Raw genomic sequence first — 17,338 nt, forward strand, 5'->3', positions numbered from 1 at the left:
AGAAACGATAAATGAATTGATTAACCATCAACCATTGACGGTGCAGTTTTCTTCTACGTCGAGTCAGCCCAACGCCATCACCATCATCACTATCATCATCATCAGTCTATTTATGTCTACTGCAGGAGGAAGGCCTCTCCCAGCGATCTCCAACTACCGCTGTCTTGCGCGAGCTGATTCCATCTTATGCCTGCGAATTATCTAATTTCATCACATCACCGAATTCTCGGCCGTCTTCGACTGCGCGTCCCCCTCTTGGCACCCAATCTCTAAATCTAATAGACCACCGGATCTCTGCGCTACGGATTACATAGCCTTTTCACTTCCATTTTTTATCTCTTAATGTTCAAAAATCAAGCAGCCCGAAATTCTTTACCAAGGGCACCTCACGTAAAGAAGGCGTGACCGTCACTACGCTGTGTATCTGTATCTGCACAGAAATACAAACAGGCTCTAGTACCTTTGACTGGAAAAAGGAAGGGGCGCAAAAGAAGAGAGTGTATTGCGCTGCAACTTCATGCGACAGGTTCTGTGTAAGTTTGAGAAGAGGAGGCGCCTCAGCAAGGAATCGGGAGTCATGCGCTTTAACTTGAAAAACATGGTGCGATCTCAAAAAACTAGCCTAGTAATCACGATACGCTACGTACCTTGATTTGGGCGAGTTGTGTCATCGTGCTGACAGCTTTGATAACATCAAAAAGAATGAAGATAAAAAGGAACACGTACGAAGCGCCCGTCCTTTTGTACGTGTTCCTTTCCTTCCTGGTCCTTTGCGCTGTTAGCGCGATATGCTCTTTCAACCAGTTGCCAGCCAAGCTGCCGGCAACAGTCACTTCGGTACGTTGTAGTGCTCAAAAATGTAAATTTTTTACTTACCTGCTAGCACAGCAAGTTCTGTCAATGGTCGAAACAGTGATCGAAACATCAACGTATTGATTCCGATGGCGGCACCCTGTGCCTGTTGAATGATCTAAAAATGATTCATTTATTTATTGCCTGACTGACACGAAAGCTATAGCACTGAAGAAGGTCCAAAATACTAATCGTGATATTACGCTTCTCTTTTCCATCCGGGCAATTCCTGCACCAAATGAAGCAATTTCTTTTATCACTGGATCAATCGGCATCTTCAACACACCATCATCACAACAGTTCGAGTGAGCCAAGTAACTTCCATTAACCATGTGGCTTCAGTGCCTCAAAATATGCTTACATCATATCCTCATTGCTTCTCTGCAAGTACCCTAAGCTGCACTGTCATCGACGGTTTGTGATGCAAACAAAAGTTCAAGTACATATTGAAAGTCCTTTTCTTACGCCGTAACATACGACATCCAGTGCTTCGAATAACCCGTCGAGAGATTAAAGAATGACGCGATCCACATGGAGCACGTAAATAGACGCCATTCATGAGATTACGTCCCATCATTCGGGCAAAAGACTACGTCTGTATTCTTCACGGCGACATTTGAGTAGCGAGGTCGTACCATTGTTCCTCATTTGCGAAAATAAGTGGGTTTTTTTCACACTTTTTCACCAACGTTGCCGCCGAGTTTTCTTCTCCGTCGAGTCAGTCTGCAAGCACGTCCACATCGATCACTGCCCGGAGGGGAGTGTTGGCATCCATCTAAAAGTAACCTGAAGCTACAGATAAATATGGTAAATTTCTTAGCTTAAAGTAAAACGTTCACTTTCTCAGCAATCCGTGCAAGTATCCTTTCTATAGTCTCGTGCCACTTTCTCTTTCACGAGTGTCCCTCCGCCTTGCGGGTTTCAGCCCAGATTTTTCGATTAAACAATCGCTGCTCCCACCCCGGAGTTTGTCTTCGCCTCCGTGCTATTACCACTATCACCGCTGACAGGTGCACCGTCATCGCATGTCCGCCTCTCGGCGCCGGCAAACAGCGCTCGCCAGGTGTGCTTCAAGTAGAGCGGCGTGTACCCGTGGCTAGTCAGGATCCTAGGCCTGGTGCACGGCGTGAAGAGCTTCCTGTAGTTAAGGAACCCGTCGTCGTGTACCCGGCGGACGCCCATCTTCTCGGCCACTATGCCGGTGAGAAAGACGTCCTCCAGGTACAGGTAGGGCACGCCCGCGCTGCCGCGCGCCAGGAGCGGGACGCTGTCCCCGGACAGGAGGTACGCCGGTCCGGCCAGGAAGTCCGGGTACGAAGAGTTCTGGTACGCCCTGGCGGACACGTACCACTTGCTCCGGGGGTTCCTCTGTGGCGTCCACTTCTGCGCGAGCAGGCCCCACAGCGTCCGCCTGACTCCCCGCAGCGTCCGAACGCGCACCGCGAGGTCCCACACGTTCAGCAGCATGTCGTCGTCGATCTTGAGCACGAGGCTCACATTGGAGCAGTAGGTGCTCGCCCAGCGAACCATGGTGATCGACTTCAACGTCAGGTTTCTGTAGGAGTCAACGAAGTCCGCCTGAACGATGTCCCCGTACTGGGAGTCCTCGTACACGATGTTCCTCTGGAAGGGCTTCAGTTTCGGTGTGCCCACGAGAAAAGATGACCTTGTAGCCTCGCCGACGAGCCGCCTCGCCCCAGGTGCTGCGGATAGCATTGCGCTGTGCGAAGTTGATGGAGCTCGTGATGACCACGATGAGAACGGCGGCAGCCGGTGGATCGGAGCACAACTGTGGCTTGTTGAGGATGTAAGGAAAAGCGTAGGTGTCATAGCCTTCGTCGGCTCGAAGAAAGTACGCCGAGAAACTGCGCTTAGCTGACGATCCGGAACTGTTTTTGGCCGGAGGTCGTCCATTTCCAGTGGGCGCGGCGACCGAAAAGTCATAGGTCAGGGATGCTGCAAGACCGACGTCCACGCGGCGGCCAACGTGGGAGACGTGCAGGTACCACACAAAAACGACGTAGACGCCGATGCAAGTTGTGACGCACAGAAGCAGCCTCCGTGAGAACTTGCAGGGAATGGTCATCACCGGCCGCTAGCAGCAGCAGCATCAGGAAGGACCTGCGAAACGAAGCCAAGAAGAAAATGTTGTTGCTGCCGTCCTCAGAGACACCGTTTGTTAGATCTTCAAGACAGTGTCGTCACTGCCCTTCATTGTCGGTCGGTATTTTCACATTCGGGGCATCAGAATATTATCTTGAGCACAAGAACAAAACTAAGACACCCGTTCTGGTCGGCTGTGGAATACTTGCTTTACGTCAACTTCCTGTTTTCCCCAAAGATATCTGGGTCAGAGAGATACTTGTGACCAATGCTGATCGCCGCAGCACGTCATAGTGATACCGTAAAGAAACACTGTCCAGTTTATCCCAGTGATTCCAAGAAACACCAAAGTGCGCCCTACCTTTGCACTTTCCAACGATATGAGAGAGAGAGAGAGAGAGAGAAAGAGAGATTAGGGAGGAAGGAAAGGCAGGGAGGTATCGAACGATATATTATCCACAATGCTGTCTATTTCTCTCAAAGCATTTCGTTTCGTACGATGGTACATTTGACTACTTGAAAACGACCCTACGTTTTGGGTGGGACACGAAACTAACAAGCCTTTTAATTCCGTCTGTTGTCCCAACCTTCCTCGTTGCAAGAATGAAAATAAAGCTACTATTGGTGCTCGGTGAAATTAATTGCTTATAAGACTCTCGTTTGGCCGATATTAGAACACGGCAGCATAGTGTGAAACCCGCATAAAAATACTTAACCTTGGCATTAGAAAAGATTCAGAACAGGGGACTCCGGTTGATATTGACCCTTTTCGCGGCGATCCCGTGGGCGCTGCGTCCATTGCTTGCCTCAACTGCCTCCGTTGCCTCCTTGTTTACAATGGAAGTGTATGACGCCGGCGCGGCTTAGAAAACCTCTGTTTTCGGAGATATCGTAGACGGTGACTAGGTGGACGACACGAAGCTTTGATCACAGCTTCAGAGAACATGCAAAAGCGCTTTCGGAGCTGATTAAGCTATTTCCAAATGGCACAAGCAGCATATATGGTGCTTGTTCTAAAAGCGGGGCTAAATATGTATTCCAAGCTATCCCAGCTTTCCGATTATGAATTCAGTCAGGATTAGTGTGTTTTGCTCTTTGTTCTATATTCGGCAAATATTTCGAAGCAGTGGCTTGTCAGTTTCTGACTCAGTGAAGTACCTCGGTGCGGCCACTATCTGATTATTTTCTGCTTAATCGCTCGCGAGTGTGCTCAGTTCCGATAGATTTGTTCTTGCTGCGCACAATGCTTGAAACGTAGCTGTTATGCACATTGTAATACCTTGTAGCAAATACATATTACAGCTTGTAACTCGCTTACTCTTGTGGACCGTCACGAAACATTCAGCTTCGACCATTCGTGCGCCATAGGTGTAGTCCGTCATTTATTGTGCGTATACCGTGCGCATATATTCAAGTGTGCGCCCATCCACTTATTCTTGATACGTCGGTGATAGAGTGGGCGTAAGTTTTCCTGCCATTTGGGACAGATGTGTATAGATAACGTGCGCGAAACTTACTATGACAGGAAGCGGCGCTACTCCCTTTGTCATTGTTTAACGAGTGGTACTCACTCTTGCCGACGTTCTAGGGATGAAGCCCTTTCTTTGAAGGTTAGCGATACAAGGCTGGCGGATGAGCAAATTTCTGTATCCTCCAGGAAAGCCGTACATCACGAAGTGCCGGTAACACGTTCGGACAGTTGCAGCAGCGGTCCGCAAACTTGGCCAAACAGATTCATTCTATTCCTTAACATGCCAGTCACTATTTTTCCAGCCAATTACTGCACACGTCTTCCATCCACATGATTCAATCTAGCATGATTGGATCACAGTGTGTTAGCGAAAGCTCAGTTGCATTTCCGACAGCTGATCGCACAGAAGCAAGGTAGAAGCAGTAATGGTTTCGTATTCGTGCGCGGTCGCTGAGGAGAGGTATGGCGCGCCGCCGTGAGCGCCATCTCGTTTCTCTAAAACCAACTGCTCCGCGAAAAAGGTCAATACGGAAAGTATTAAAGGTATGACAGCGTAGCTGCGCTTCGAACCAAATGAGTTTGACCAACATTTGCTGGTCGGAGGAAGTCGGCCTGTTTGAAGTTTCATTACCTTCTTTACCATGACCTCATAAACTTAACAAAATCCAACTACTTGGTTCCCCTCGGACGTCCCTCTAGTAAAACTAACCATGCTAAACGTATTAGACCTTTTTTTCGCGTTGTAGCACTTTAAAACACTCTCTTTTTTTTTCATTTAACAGTACAGCTCTGGTTTCCCTTCCAAGTGACATTGTTCGTTCACAACCTGTGCATACATTCGTGTTGTCACTCGAATCGCACCTGGAGTCATTGTCAGAATGATGAGCGCATTGTTGTCATTTTGCCTGTCATTTATTCAACCATTTACCATTGACACATTTCCATACCGCCACTTTTTGCACACGCACGTTCTTTTTTCGTGCGTTCTTTCGTACTTTCCTGCGCTTGGTTTTCGCACACGTTTGTCTATAGGATGCACGTGTTAGTATTCATTGTATTCGATCATGTTTGTACATTACACGATACACGCATCGTGCATTTTCTTTCTGTATGAACCGCTTCTTGCACTTTACATGGCGTACCCATTCGATATTTTGTTTTTGTTTCCTTGTATTTGGAATACCCTAGCGCAAGACAGGGCTAATTGGAGATCGCAGGGAGAGGCCTTCGTCCTGCAGTGGACCTAAATATAGGCTGATGATGATGATGATGATTATTATTATTATTATTATTATTATTATTATTATTATTATTATTATTATTATTATTATTATTATTATTATTATTATTATTATTATTATTATTATTATTATTATTTGCTTTTTCTTACATGGCGTGTGCTGTTTGTACTCCTGTATGAGCCTCTCAAGGCTTGCAGTATCGATAAATAAAAATAAAAAAATTCCTTCTTTGTGCCATGAAGCAAGTCAGCCCAAACGTCTAGTCAGAACCAGTCTCTGTAGAGCCATGTTTTCTAGCATTTGCATCTACCATATTTGCTTTAATCTAGGCCCGCCTAGGTTATAGGCCGACCCTTGAAATTTGGAAGGTCAGGGAAAACATTTCCACAACAGCAGCCCTAGCGGAAATAACCTCAACTTTAATACAGTTTGTTAACATGTCGAAGTAGACAGAGGTCTGAATTTGTTCCGAGCGACGCCTCGTATATATGCGACCTTCCTCACCTTCGCCTCTATAGATTCTCCCAGCTCACGTTAGCCAAACTGTTCAACGAAAGAAAAAAGAAAAAATGTTTATGAAACATGGTGCGAGATACGTTTTTAAGACCTACGGTATTTTGGTCTTCGAACCTCTGACAACCAAACACCGTAGGTTTTATAATTGTATCTGGCACCACGTTTCAGTTTTCAACTTTATTTTTGCTGAACGGCTTGGCTAACGTTAGCGGGTACACACGGTATAATCTCCGTCGCTACGGACATGCCTGTTTCTCTTTGTGTCCTGATAAAACCTGCAACATCTCTTAAAGCGACACCTTTAAGGGCTCCGTTACGCAGAAAGCATGGTGTTGCCGGCGTTTACCGCAGTGTTGCCAGGTTTGGCTATATATAGCCAAATTTGACTACGGGAATAATTTTTTGGCGTCGACTTGGACGAGTTGGCCATGTGGCTATATTTGTGCTACTGAAAATCTGCGACTTGGCTGTGATTGAGCTATAAGTGGCGCCCTAATCCACGCTCTAGAGGTCGCTCTGATCGGGTAGAAGCAAATCTCGAACGCTGTGTTTTAGCTGGCTGAGCCGGCCGCGTGGCTGTGCGTGTGTGCGTGCGCGAAATTACCTCCCCCCACCTTTCCTTGTCTCTCTGTGCCGTTGTCTGAGCCGGTGGCTTTGATCTTTGATGTACTTAAACATACACCCTGCTTGGCCGTTAGGCACACGATCCCCGGGCATCGGGATGAACATGGGAGTAGTGGGTTTTTCACAGTACACTGCACTAACATGGCTATGCTTAGGAAAGGAGAGCAATTACATAGGGTCGGGGCCGTCGGGCGATCGTGGCGCCGACATGAAAGGAGGGAAGCACGGGTGGATGACACGCTCCAGTGTGTTCATGGCGACGTCTTCCGGATGAAGTATCCCGCCGGACACGGCTTTCGACCTACTCCACGTTTCTGGCGAGAAGCTTTACTGCCATTTTCCTTTTCCTGATAGATGAATTTTTCTTCGTGCTTAGATTCTAGATTCACTTCGATAGGTTGGACGTAAGATCGGATCCTCCTCAGAGAGGAGAATCCAAACATGGAGAAGTGGGCCAAGTATACGAGAACGTATAAAAAAGAATGGGAAAAAAGAAAAGGTAGGAACACCCGTCTACTTCGGTGTACGTTAAAGATCCCGAGGTGGCCAAAATTAATCCGGAGTCCCCCACTGCGTCATGCGTCCCAATTATATTGTGGTTTTGGCACGTAAAACCCCAGCAATTATTACAGTTTTAGAATAGGGGTCTAAAACGTATTGGGGCCCCGAAGAAATAGCGTCGAAGCCACTGCGCATGCGCAAGACGGGAACTGTGATTGGGTTTTGCGTCGGGCACGCTATTTCATCGATTTACCGGGAGCCCCAAAAGCTACCCCAAAAGCTTTCTTCAACAAACATGGCGACGCCAATCGAAGCGACGGCTCTAACCTAGCACAAAACTGGGCTCGATTCATGGTAATGCGTGAAGTTCGTAAGCTAGAAGTGATTGTGGTTATCGCTTTCTCTCAACTAACATGTGTAATGAAGATTAATTCATCGGACGCCGCTGATTCCTAATTCAATTGTCGATTTCATGGCTCGTAGGCCTATCACGGATTGTCTTGGCTGGGTGAAGGTGCGCAAAGTTGGTTAGTCAAAACTAAGCGCGACACGTTGCATGCTGCTAATAGAATAAGTACTAAATTGCAATTGAAGGGGAAAACAGGAAAGTCTAAATTACTTTTCTTATTATGAAATGGTATACTTTATTTTAATATTTATAACAGCTTTTCTTTGACGCCGTAGTGACGCTACAAACTCAACACGCCTATTTCAAAACTCTTCATTCCTGCATGCCCAACGCTAACACCCGCAAAGCGCTTTGGGGCCCCAAACTTTAGGGGCCCCTATTCTAAAACTTTATTAGCCATCAACATGGTTTGCTTTTTGACAGTAACCGCTTTTCGCAGCATTACCACAGTTATCAATTTGTTGTTTGCCATTGCTCTTTGTGCGCCATCACGGCTTTTACCATTTAGAGTGAGTTAGTTCGGGACGTCCTCGTCGCCGAAAGCGACTGCGTGCTTCTTACACTAGTGTGCCGATTTGCGCAGTAATCTTTTAAAGCTCCGCTTATACCGATTAAGGCAGTGAGTGGCATCTGTTGCTTGTCTCTTTTCTAAACGCATGTTCTTGGCGTGCTAGAGACCTAAATGGCGGCCAAGTTGATGTAAATAGGCACGAAATAGGTAGTGTATGTCCCAGCTAATCCGGGCAAAGCTAATTGAAACACAAAAACAGGAAAATGAGAAAACAACATAGTACAATGAGACAAATAACGCGAGATATCATAGCGCGAAAGACTTGTTTTAGCTCATCAAAAACGAAGCCGTGAGCACGTCTCCTTCGCAGATCGCTGGACAGCTGGACAGAATCGTAGGCAGAGATAACGTGAGAGATCGATGACGCTGAACATTATTTTCTGTTCACAACAGCTAAAAAGCAGAGTTACTGTAAATAGCTAAAAATAATAACTTAGTACTATCTGTTATAAAATAAAAGCACTCATTTCGCCCTCTGTAGCGATTCGCTGGAACATAAGAGCTTCCGGGGCCAGCCAAAAGTGTTCTGTGCAAGCGTGATGCCGCTGTTGTTGATGTAAAGGGCCGACCGTCACGGCGGCACGGAAATTTTGTTACGACGGGTGGGTGGCTACTGTTAAAGTGGCAAATGTTCACCAAGAAATGGTAAGCATTTAAAAAATGAAATCAGGAAAGAAACAACTTAGGATAATTAAAAGGGAAGCTTTTAGAAATGAAATCAGGATGCCTTAGAACGCGCACTTACGAGTATAAAGCGATGTACAATAAAGAAGAAGAAGCATGTGCTTGCTGTGGTAAAGCTAGGGAAACGTATAAGTATGTTCTGGTAAAATGTGAAGATATCTGCCCAGCGGTCAATTTAGGTCCCTCTGGCCTCCTTGAAGCCCTTGGGTTCAGCGAGAGGAGGGGGAGAGTAAACATGTCCGCAGTAGAGATTAGTAAGAGGCGATTGGAAGATTAGTGGAAGAAACGAAGGAAAACGTCAAACAACGGAGGCGTACAAAAACAAAGTTCCAAATAGGGGTTCACAAAGTTTGGTGATGGGTATTCTTCGTGTTTTTTATGGCACGTTGGACATTAGACAATTTAATAAGAGCATTAGGCTATAAGAACCGCCCCGTTCCAAAGGGGACGCTCATAGCATCCAATCATCCATCCATTAACGCCAGCGGCGGCGCTGGCCGTGCAAGGGAAAGACAAGAAAAACACGGCAGATCCCACACCCTGTGGGAATCGATGTTATGCGAAGCAGTGCGCGGGGAGCCTACCAAGTAAACGAAATGACCATGAGAGCAAAAGGAAGGGCCCAATGTACGAGAAATGTATTCTAGAATAGTTGATTGTTGGGCTAGTTGGTTCTGCCCTTTCTTTTGTGTGTATCCTCAGCAGTCTTCGGTAGCGCTTGTCCTTGTTTCTCCCTTTCTTGTGTCTGTCTTTTTTATTGCGCTGAGTCACTTGTTCAGTTATGCAGAACCAACTAGCCCAACAATCAACTATTTTAGAATACATTTCTCGTACATTGGGCCCTTCCTTTTGTGTGTATCCTCAGCAGTCTTCGGTAGCGCTTGTCCTTGTTTCTCCATTTCTTGTGTCTGTCTTTATTATTGCGCTGAGTCACTTGTTCGTTCCGTTTTGACCGTATTGTGGCCACGAGGTGACATTCATTAGAGAGCTTTCGATTACGGGATGCAAGCCACAACCAAGCGTTGGGGGTCGCAAAATCCACTGTGAGCCCTTCGCGCTCTTTTGTGCTCACTTTGTATTCTTATGTATACGCCCGGCGGCTTGCGTCCCCCATTGCGTGGGTCCCCTGATCTAAAGCTCTCTATTATGTGCCTATCGGTTCCGATCATTCGCAGCCTCCAATTCAGCCGACCCCCGACTTTTGTACGTGATCTTTCTTGTCAGCCTGCATTGGAATGAATAGGGTATGTTCTGCCCAGTAGCATGCAGTGAACGCTGTGAGCAAAAAAAGAAAAAGAAAACTCTACATAGGAGGCCTGTATGCTAGTCTTACATGTACGCTCCCTAACTATAACAACTTCACTGCACTCCAAACTCGCAAGGCTGCTACCACATGATTCCAAGCTCACACTGACGACCCATAGAAAATGTCCTCCACTACATAACCGGCAAAGATGGCTCTAATTCTGCTTTCTCTCTTATATGCATCAAAGCTTGCCTAATTTTCACATTAAAGAAGTTTACACCCTTTGGTGCTCATCTTGTCTCCAAACAATAATCTATCTTAGGTGCATTGCTTTCACGCTGTGTGCCAGGTACTTCAAGGTGCGCACTGCAGGAAGTGCACCAATTTTCTCCCTATGCTCTGGGACCTGCACAGGCAGATAACGCACCCTCTATAATTCTTACAGCGCTCTAACTAAAAGAGCCCGCACGCTCCACGAGTTGCTGATTAACCCAGCACTACCCAACGCGGCCCTTATTAGGGGGTTTGCCTCGACCCCTTTGAGCTAACCACAGCATAGGAGACAGAGCAACCTCACTCATGAGACAAGCCGTCACTGTCACACTATCCTAGTAGTAGTAGTAGTAGCAGTAGTAGCACTAGTAGTAGTAGTAGTAGTAGTATAGTAGTAGTAGTAGTAGTAGTAGTAGTAGTAGTAGTAGTAGTAGTAGTAGTCACAGCCAGCAAAGTCCTAAACGGTTTGCAAAGAATAAGATTTCCTCTGAGCAAGTGTTATCACGGTGAGCTGGAGTCGTCGTGAACGGCCACTGACGCAAGCTTCAAAACTTGTTGCATCGGTCTTTAAACCTGATATCCCTCTTTCGGTACGATTTATTGATTGATATTGATTTATTCAATGAATGGGAAAGTTTACACTTCATTAATGTCCTTGCGCCATCTCTTCTACAACTCCTGAGAAACATTGCGGCCAGATTCCGGTCATTCGGTAAAGCTTCAGAAAACTCGCGCCCTGTCTGTCGATTTTACGTTTAAGCATATTCTGTTGTGCAAATTTATACAAAAGTCAATAGTTTACAGTAAACTTCAAGAAACCCAATTTATACAAAATATTACATGAAATATGTGCAAATTTTAATCGCTATATATATTTCAAATGCAAATGAATTTACGTTCGTCATCCTTTTCATTGTATCTAATCATCACTATCGTAGACTTCGCCTTCTTTTGCGGCGCTCTGTCTGGGAGATGTCGAATAATAGTGTCCTTTCGGCCTTTGTCTTACAAGTTCTGGAAGTGCTCCTCAATCCTAGCCTCCTCCTCCACACTTCAACCCCCTCTGTAGCTCCGTTCAGGTCGCCGTTACCCGCCGCCATGTCAGAAGCCGGCGTTGACTCATCATGGTACCGCCAATGGCACGACGCCGCCCGCACAATCCTGACAATGTTTCATCGATGGCAAACTGGAGTGATGAGACGATGAAACACTGAGAAGAAAGAAGACGCATACAGTCTTCGTGTTTGGTCAGTGCCGGCGCTCCCATTTCCCAGTGATGAAATATGAGCTAGCCCAAGTATATCCATCATTATAATATGATCAAAGTAACGTGCGTCTGTCCACGTGTACTCGTGGCCCTTCGTTGTTTGCTTACGGGCCCGCCTGCTACACCGACAGCAAATTCGGCATTCGCCCGTGCGATCACTCAGGTGCAATAACCCGCGGCTGCGCATTTTGTATTCCGCCGGGGCTGTGTGGATATGGAGCCGGCGTGACGTGAACTGACGTCGTTGTGTTTGTTTTCTCACGACGTTGAGGTTATTTGATTTTCATGTTCCCTCGCATGCGTCGAAGTGGAGCGACCATTTTTTTTTTTTGTTATTTATATATTGCCGAATCCACTGCAGGTACAGCTAATCTTTATTTCTTCTTTTTTCTCTGTTCCCCACCTCCTTCCCAACCGTGTCACGCATCGCGGTGTGCTCCCTTTTTTTTATTCGCCAGCCCGACAAAACTAGCGGTGTCCACAGCATCGACCCAACGCAACACACCGTTGCACCACCAACGTTCGGTGTGCACAAAAGGATGAGTTCATAGAACGCCGGAAATCTGCCAAAAAAGTAAAAAAAAAACACAAAGCTTTCAGAGATCCAACGAACTCGTTTGTAACTACATAAAGTGAAGCTAACTTTAGCGTTTCAATTCCACTACACGCAAAAAGAGTATGGCAAATCAGTTCTGCGGAAGTGTGCAATATGCAGAAACATTCATGGAAGAGAAAGTTGTCATTCAACCGACAGCACACACACACACATCGTCTTCATCATCAGCCTATATTTATGTCCACTGCAGGACGAAGGCCTCTCCCTGCAATCTCCAATTACCCCCTGTCTTGTGCTAGCGTTTTCCAACTTGCGCCTGCAAATTTCCTAACTTCATCATCCCACCTGGTTTTCTGCCGTCCTCGACTGTGCTTCCCTTCTCTTGGTATTCATTCTGTAACCCTAATGGTCCACCAGTTATCCATCATACATACATCACGAAGCTACAAAAAAATTAAGCGGAACCTCCCTGAACAGCAACTGTCCAAGATATGCGTAGCATTATATGACGGTCGGTGTTCCGCTGATCTAGCACGCGGTATTTATTTATATATACGCGAGGAGTATGAGCAGAGATTTTTATATTTTTTTTATTTATTGAGTACTGCTAGCCTGAATTCCAGGCATTAAGCAGGAATGCGCTACACTTTCGGTACTTATGTACCTGAACAACAAAAAGAGCACACATACAAACAAACGGAACTGGAGAAATGCGATTGGCGTGTCAAGTACGGCATTGAATACAGTAATGTAATTTTCGATGGCAAATAGTTTATATATGAACACGTGTGGGGACGCATTAGGCAGGGGATGTATGTATGGATGGATGTTCATCACTTGGCAATGGGAAAAAAATGTCACAGTTTCGCCCTAAGGGCAAAGCAATGAATGCGATAGCAACACAGCAATGTCATACGAAGTAAGGTGAGCGGCTTTGGTAGCAATATGAATTGTAGTAAACATGAGCGTATTAAGTAAGCAGGTGTGCTGCGGCGTAAGTAGACCGACATGAAGAGAGACTCGATGACCACGAGAAGGCGCGTGTGAAACGGTGGTGTTCATGAGAAGCGCTTCCCGTGGGCAGCGCGTGCGAAGGGACACACCTGTAGCGCTGCACTGCCGACCCGGGCAGCATTGCATGTGTAGCGTGCGTTGGAAAATGTGGCCCGACTATTACTAACTGTGGTGTGAGCGCGCACAAACAAACATGAATAGATCACACTGAATGACTTGCAGACAACGACTGTCAAAACGCTGGCAGCAAGCGCATATACGCCGCAGCGGGCGAAGGTACGTGCGGTCTATCGCTGCAACGGAAACTGAGCGGCGAATGCACAGCGCATAAAGGTCAGAGCCGTGTGGAGATAAGAGACGGTGCGGGGCGAGCGACGAGCGCGGTTGTTGGCAGAGGCGACGCCGACGGCAGAAATCCGGTGGAAGTGTCCATATAATTGCTATCGCAATAAAAAAAAGAAAAGAGATGCAGTGCAAATATTTACCTTGGCGAACATATACATTCCACCCCACGCCGACTGCCATATGATACTACGAGCGTTTCCATTCAGGGAGAATCGGATAAATTTGCGCGATGCTCGGCGTGGCATAACCGACGTCTTAATGCCGTAATAAGCAGCGGAGGGTAGACGCCTGCGCGTGCGTAATTAATACATTAGGGGCGCATCCTCACGGTTTAAGTCACGTTTAGTCACCATCCGTCCTCACTGGTCGGGTGTTTACCAAGGCGTCCCACACTGCTTTCGTATAGGCTATAGTATAGGTTTACGCATTTCTGGCCTAGGTTTAACGCCTCCTTTCTACGTATGGCGTATGGGGAACGGCGAAAGCGGACAACCTAATAGAATGATTTGCGCCGGCGCGCCTATTCTTATTGCGGACAATGGTTCGTTTGTCCCTGTGCTCCGGATGACAGCTATCAACCGCGCACACAATGGGCGGAAACTTCGCCCTCTTGCCCTGTATTGGGAAATAGATTTTCTGGCTTCACATGGAATTTTACGATCAACTAGCCATATAATGTTACGTACTGAAAGCCTTTTGGGGTGAATCAAAGGCCATTCTTTTGTAGCTTCATGAAGATGAGTAAATAACAACATGGCAATTCTTTCATAATTTACTGGGTGTCCAATGTCGTTTTTTCTTTCGCAGTATGTGCTGACACTATTAACTTCACAAAAGCCCGCAACGTATGCATTTTCGGCACGCGAAATTTCGTGCGTCAAAATGTTGAATCAAGCACTAGAAAACGCAAAGCCGACAGTATCGTTTTTTGGTAAGCCTTAAATAGTTCGCAGTTGTGGTTGGTTCAATATAGCAATTACTAAAAAGTAATTACCATACTAAATAAGTTTGTTCAATTATAGGCTCTATTTCTCTATGTACGAATGTACTTTCCATGGCCTGAAATAATCGTCAAGTTGGTTTCCTTTTCGTTGATGCGGAATAATTGGGCTTTGTTGTGTCAGCAAGTTAACAATATCACAAAATGAAGAATACTGAAAACCGCGTTTCAAAAGTTTTATTTCAGTCCGTCTGCCCATTCGCCTTCTCGACCTTCCGTCCAATAACTACTGAGTCAGTCTGGCCGTTCGATTAGTCTGCCATGAAGTCATGGAAGCAGATATGTACTAAATTTTGTAGCTGCAAATATATGTATAGTGACTGTAGGCCCACACTAGCCTTTGGCTACGTGCGAATCCATGTACGAATGACAAATAAATGAAAATGAAAATACCGGGTCACCCACCTTTCTGTTCTAGTATATAGGCCTGATTTTCGCCCTTTGAAGACACATTTAATGTGTTTCGGTGACAAACATTTAAGTGCAACACACGCTGCGATGACGCCGTGGCAATCACGTTGTATTACTCAGCACTCAGACGCAGGTTCGACTCCCGACCGCGGCTGCCTTCATTCCAAGGGGAGCGGAATGCCGAAAACGCTGGTGTACCGTGCTTAGGAGGACAGACTGTTAAGCTAGTTTGCGTTCCATTATAATTATCGTAGTATGGCGCAAATAATACACGGGCACAAAATAACAATGTCTGGAGCTACTAGGTAGTACCGCCCGTCCTTGTCCACTTTGTTCCTTTGTGTCCGCGCATTATTTTTCGTCATACAACCATAATTATAATGCCGTGCTTATGGTATACGTTTAAAAAAAAATGTATATGTGGGCAGAGTTAATACGGAGACCCCTCCACTAGGGCCTCTCTCATAGTCCAACGTGCTTATTCGGGACGTTCAAACTCACAATTTAATTATCTTACATTACGCCTTAACCTTCGTTGCATTGCACGCAATTGGGGAGCTGGAGTTACTCACCGAACAGCTAGTGCTGTAAAAGAGTACAGGAAAAGCACAGGTATTGAGATGGCGCTAAACTGAAGCGAGCAATTATTGTTTACTGAAAGGACGTTCAAAACACGTACGAATAACACATACTTCTTTTTTTGCGCAACGTAAGACTCTCTCAGCTTTCGAAGTGACATGAGTGCCAGTACATGATGTAGAACAATGATGCTTCCCCTTAACGGACACGGGTTATGGTAGTTACGTATTCCCTCCTTTGCTCGATTCTGGCGACTCCATGTATTGGCCAGCATACCAAAATGCGAGCTCGTAAACGATGGTTTCTGGAACCAGCCAACCGGCAAACGAAAAAAAAAAAGAAAAACCGTCGGCCACGAAAGCGATTCTCCGCTGCAACGTCGGTCGTCATGTTCCGACCGTACATATCGACGAGTTTAGGGACGCCTCATTAGGAATCAAGGACATAACTGTCTGTGGCTGTTGAAGCATAGCATTTCTGTAGGTGTCGCTATCCGAATGCTGGACGCATAAGTATATTAGTTAATGGCGGCAAAATATTTCGTATTTTGCATAAAAAGGTACAACTTCTGTGAACTTTACTGATTCGTTTTTCTCGGCTTACATCGCAGTAGTAGAACAGTTGCTTTCTAAGCACTTGAAGAATAAATAACACTTCAATATAAAGAACGTTTACTCTACGTGTATCCCTATTTGCGTCCACCATCATCATCATCATCGTCAGCCTATATTTATGTCCACTGCAGGACGAAGGCGAGTGCGAGCTGTGCAGCTGGTGACCTTTACAACGAAGCCCTGAGCACTTTCCTTTGACTGTATATATATATATATATATAAACAAAAGGGTCCAACATATGCGCTTGTTGCAAGATATATTTCAGACGTTTTGAAAGGTGGACCAGCTTGTGTACATGTGCGTGTGGTTTATTTTGTGTCGTTATGCCAATATATGTTCTACCATAGTTATTTCACCTGTCCCTACTTTTGTATGTATTTTATTATTGCCGCTACTACCATATGTGTATCAATTTGAAACCTCCTCTAACTTTTCGTAATAAAAATGAATGAATGAATTATTGAATTGAATCCACGAACAAAGGTCCGAGTATACGTCAGTGTCCAAAGTGACACCATTCGTTCACCCCTCTTAATGGTACTACCACTCTCGTAACCTATTTGGTTACAACAGTTGTGGTTCGTTACGCTGGTTACACACATGCCATATTATCATCCTTCGCCGCGTCGGCGCATGGGGCAGCATACAAAACAAGCGAGGTTCGAATGGTTTGTGGAGCCACCCGACCGTTAAAAGAGGACTCGGCACCATTCGGCGCCTGTATGCTGCAATGCAGGTCGTGACTTCTTCGAGATACTAAGTGGCGGGGCGACCAATGGGAATTAGGATGATGGACAGCTGAGCAAGTTGGTTCGGGCTACAGTAATCCAGACGTACAATCGGCCACACTTCTGTCAAGAACACTCAATCGATGCGGTGCAAATAAAAATATTGATATCTGTGCGTTGCTGGCCGGTTTTATAGGCTGCTTGTGACCTCCAGAAGCTAGAAAAACACCCAAGCCACATAGTATCCAGCCCAAAAATGCAAACCTCGTGCGGACTGTGTTTTCGCCCTTTTTTTTCATTTTCTTTTTCGTCTACAGCTCCACGTTCGAGCG

General features: G+C 45.9%; 1 pseudogene; it reads right to left on the bottom strand.

Moving 5' to 3' along the window:
* Positions 1–849: 849 nt before the first annotated feature.
* LOC119433676 (beta-1,3-galactosyltransferase 5-like) overlaps positions 850–17,338 on the bottom strand; it is a 44,555-nt pseudogene continuing 28,066 nt past the window's right edge.

This window comes from Dermacentor silvarum, chromosome 11 (genome assembly GCF_013339745.2).
Source record: "Dermacentor silvarum isolate Dsil-2018 chromosome 11, BIME_Dsil_1.4, whole genome shotgun sequence".
Lineage (NCBI taxonomy): Eukaryota > Metazoa > Arthropoda > Arachnida > Ixodida > Ixodidae > Dermacentor > Dermacentor silvarum.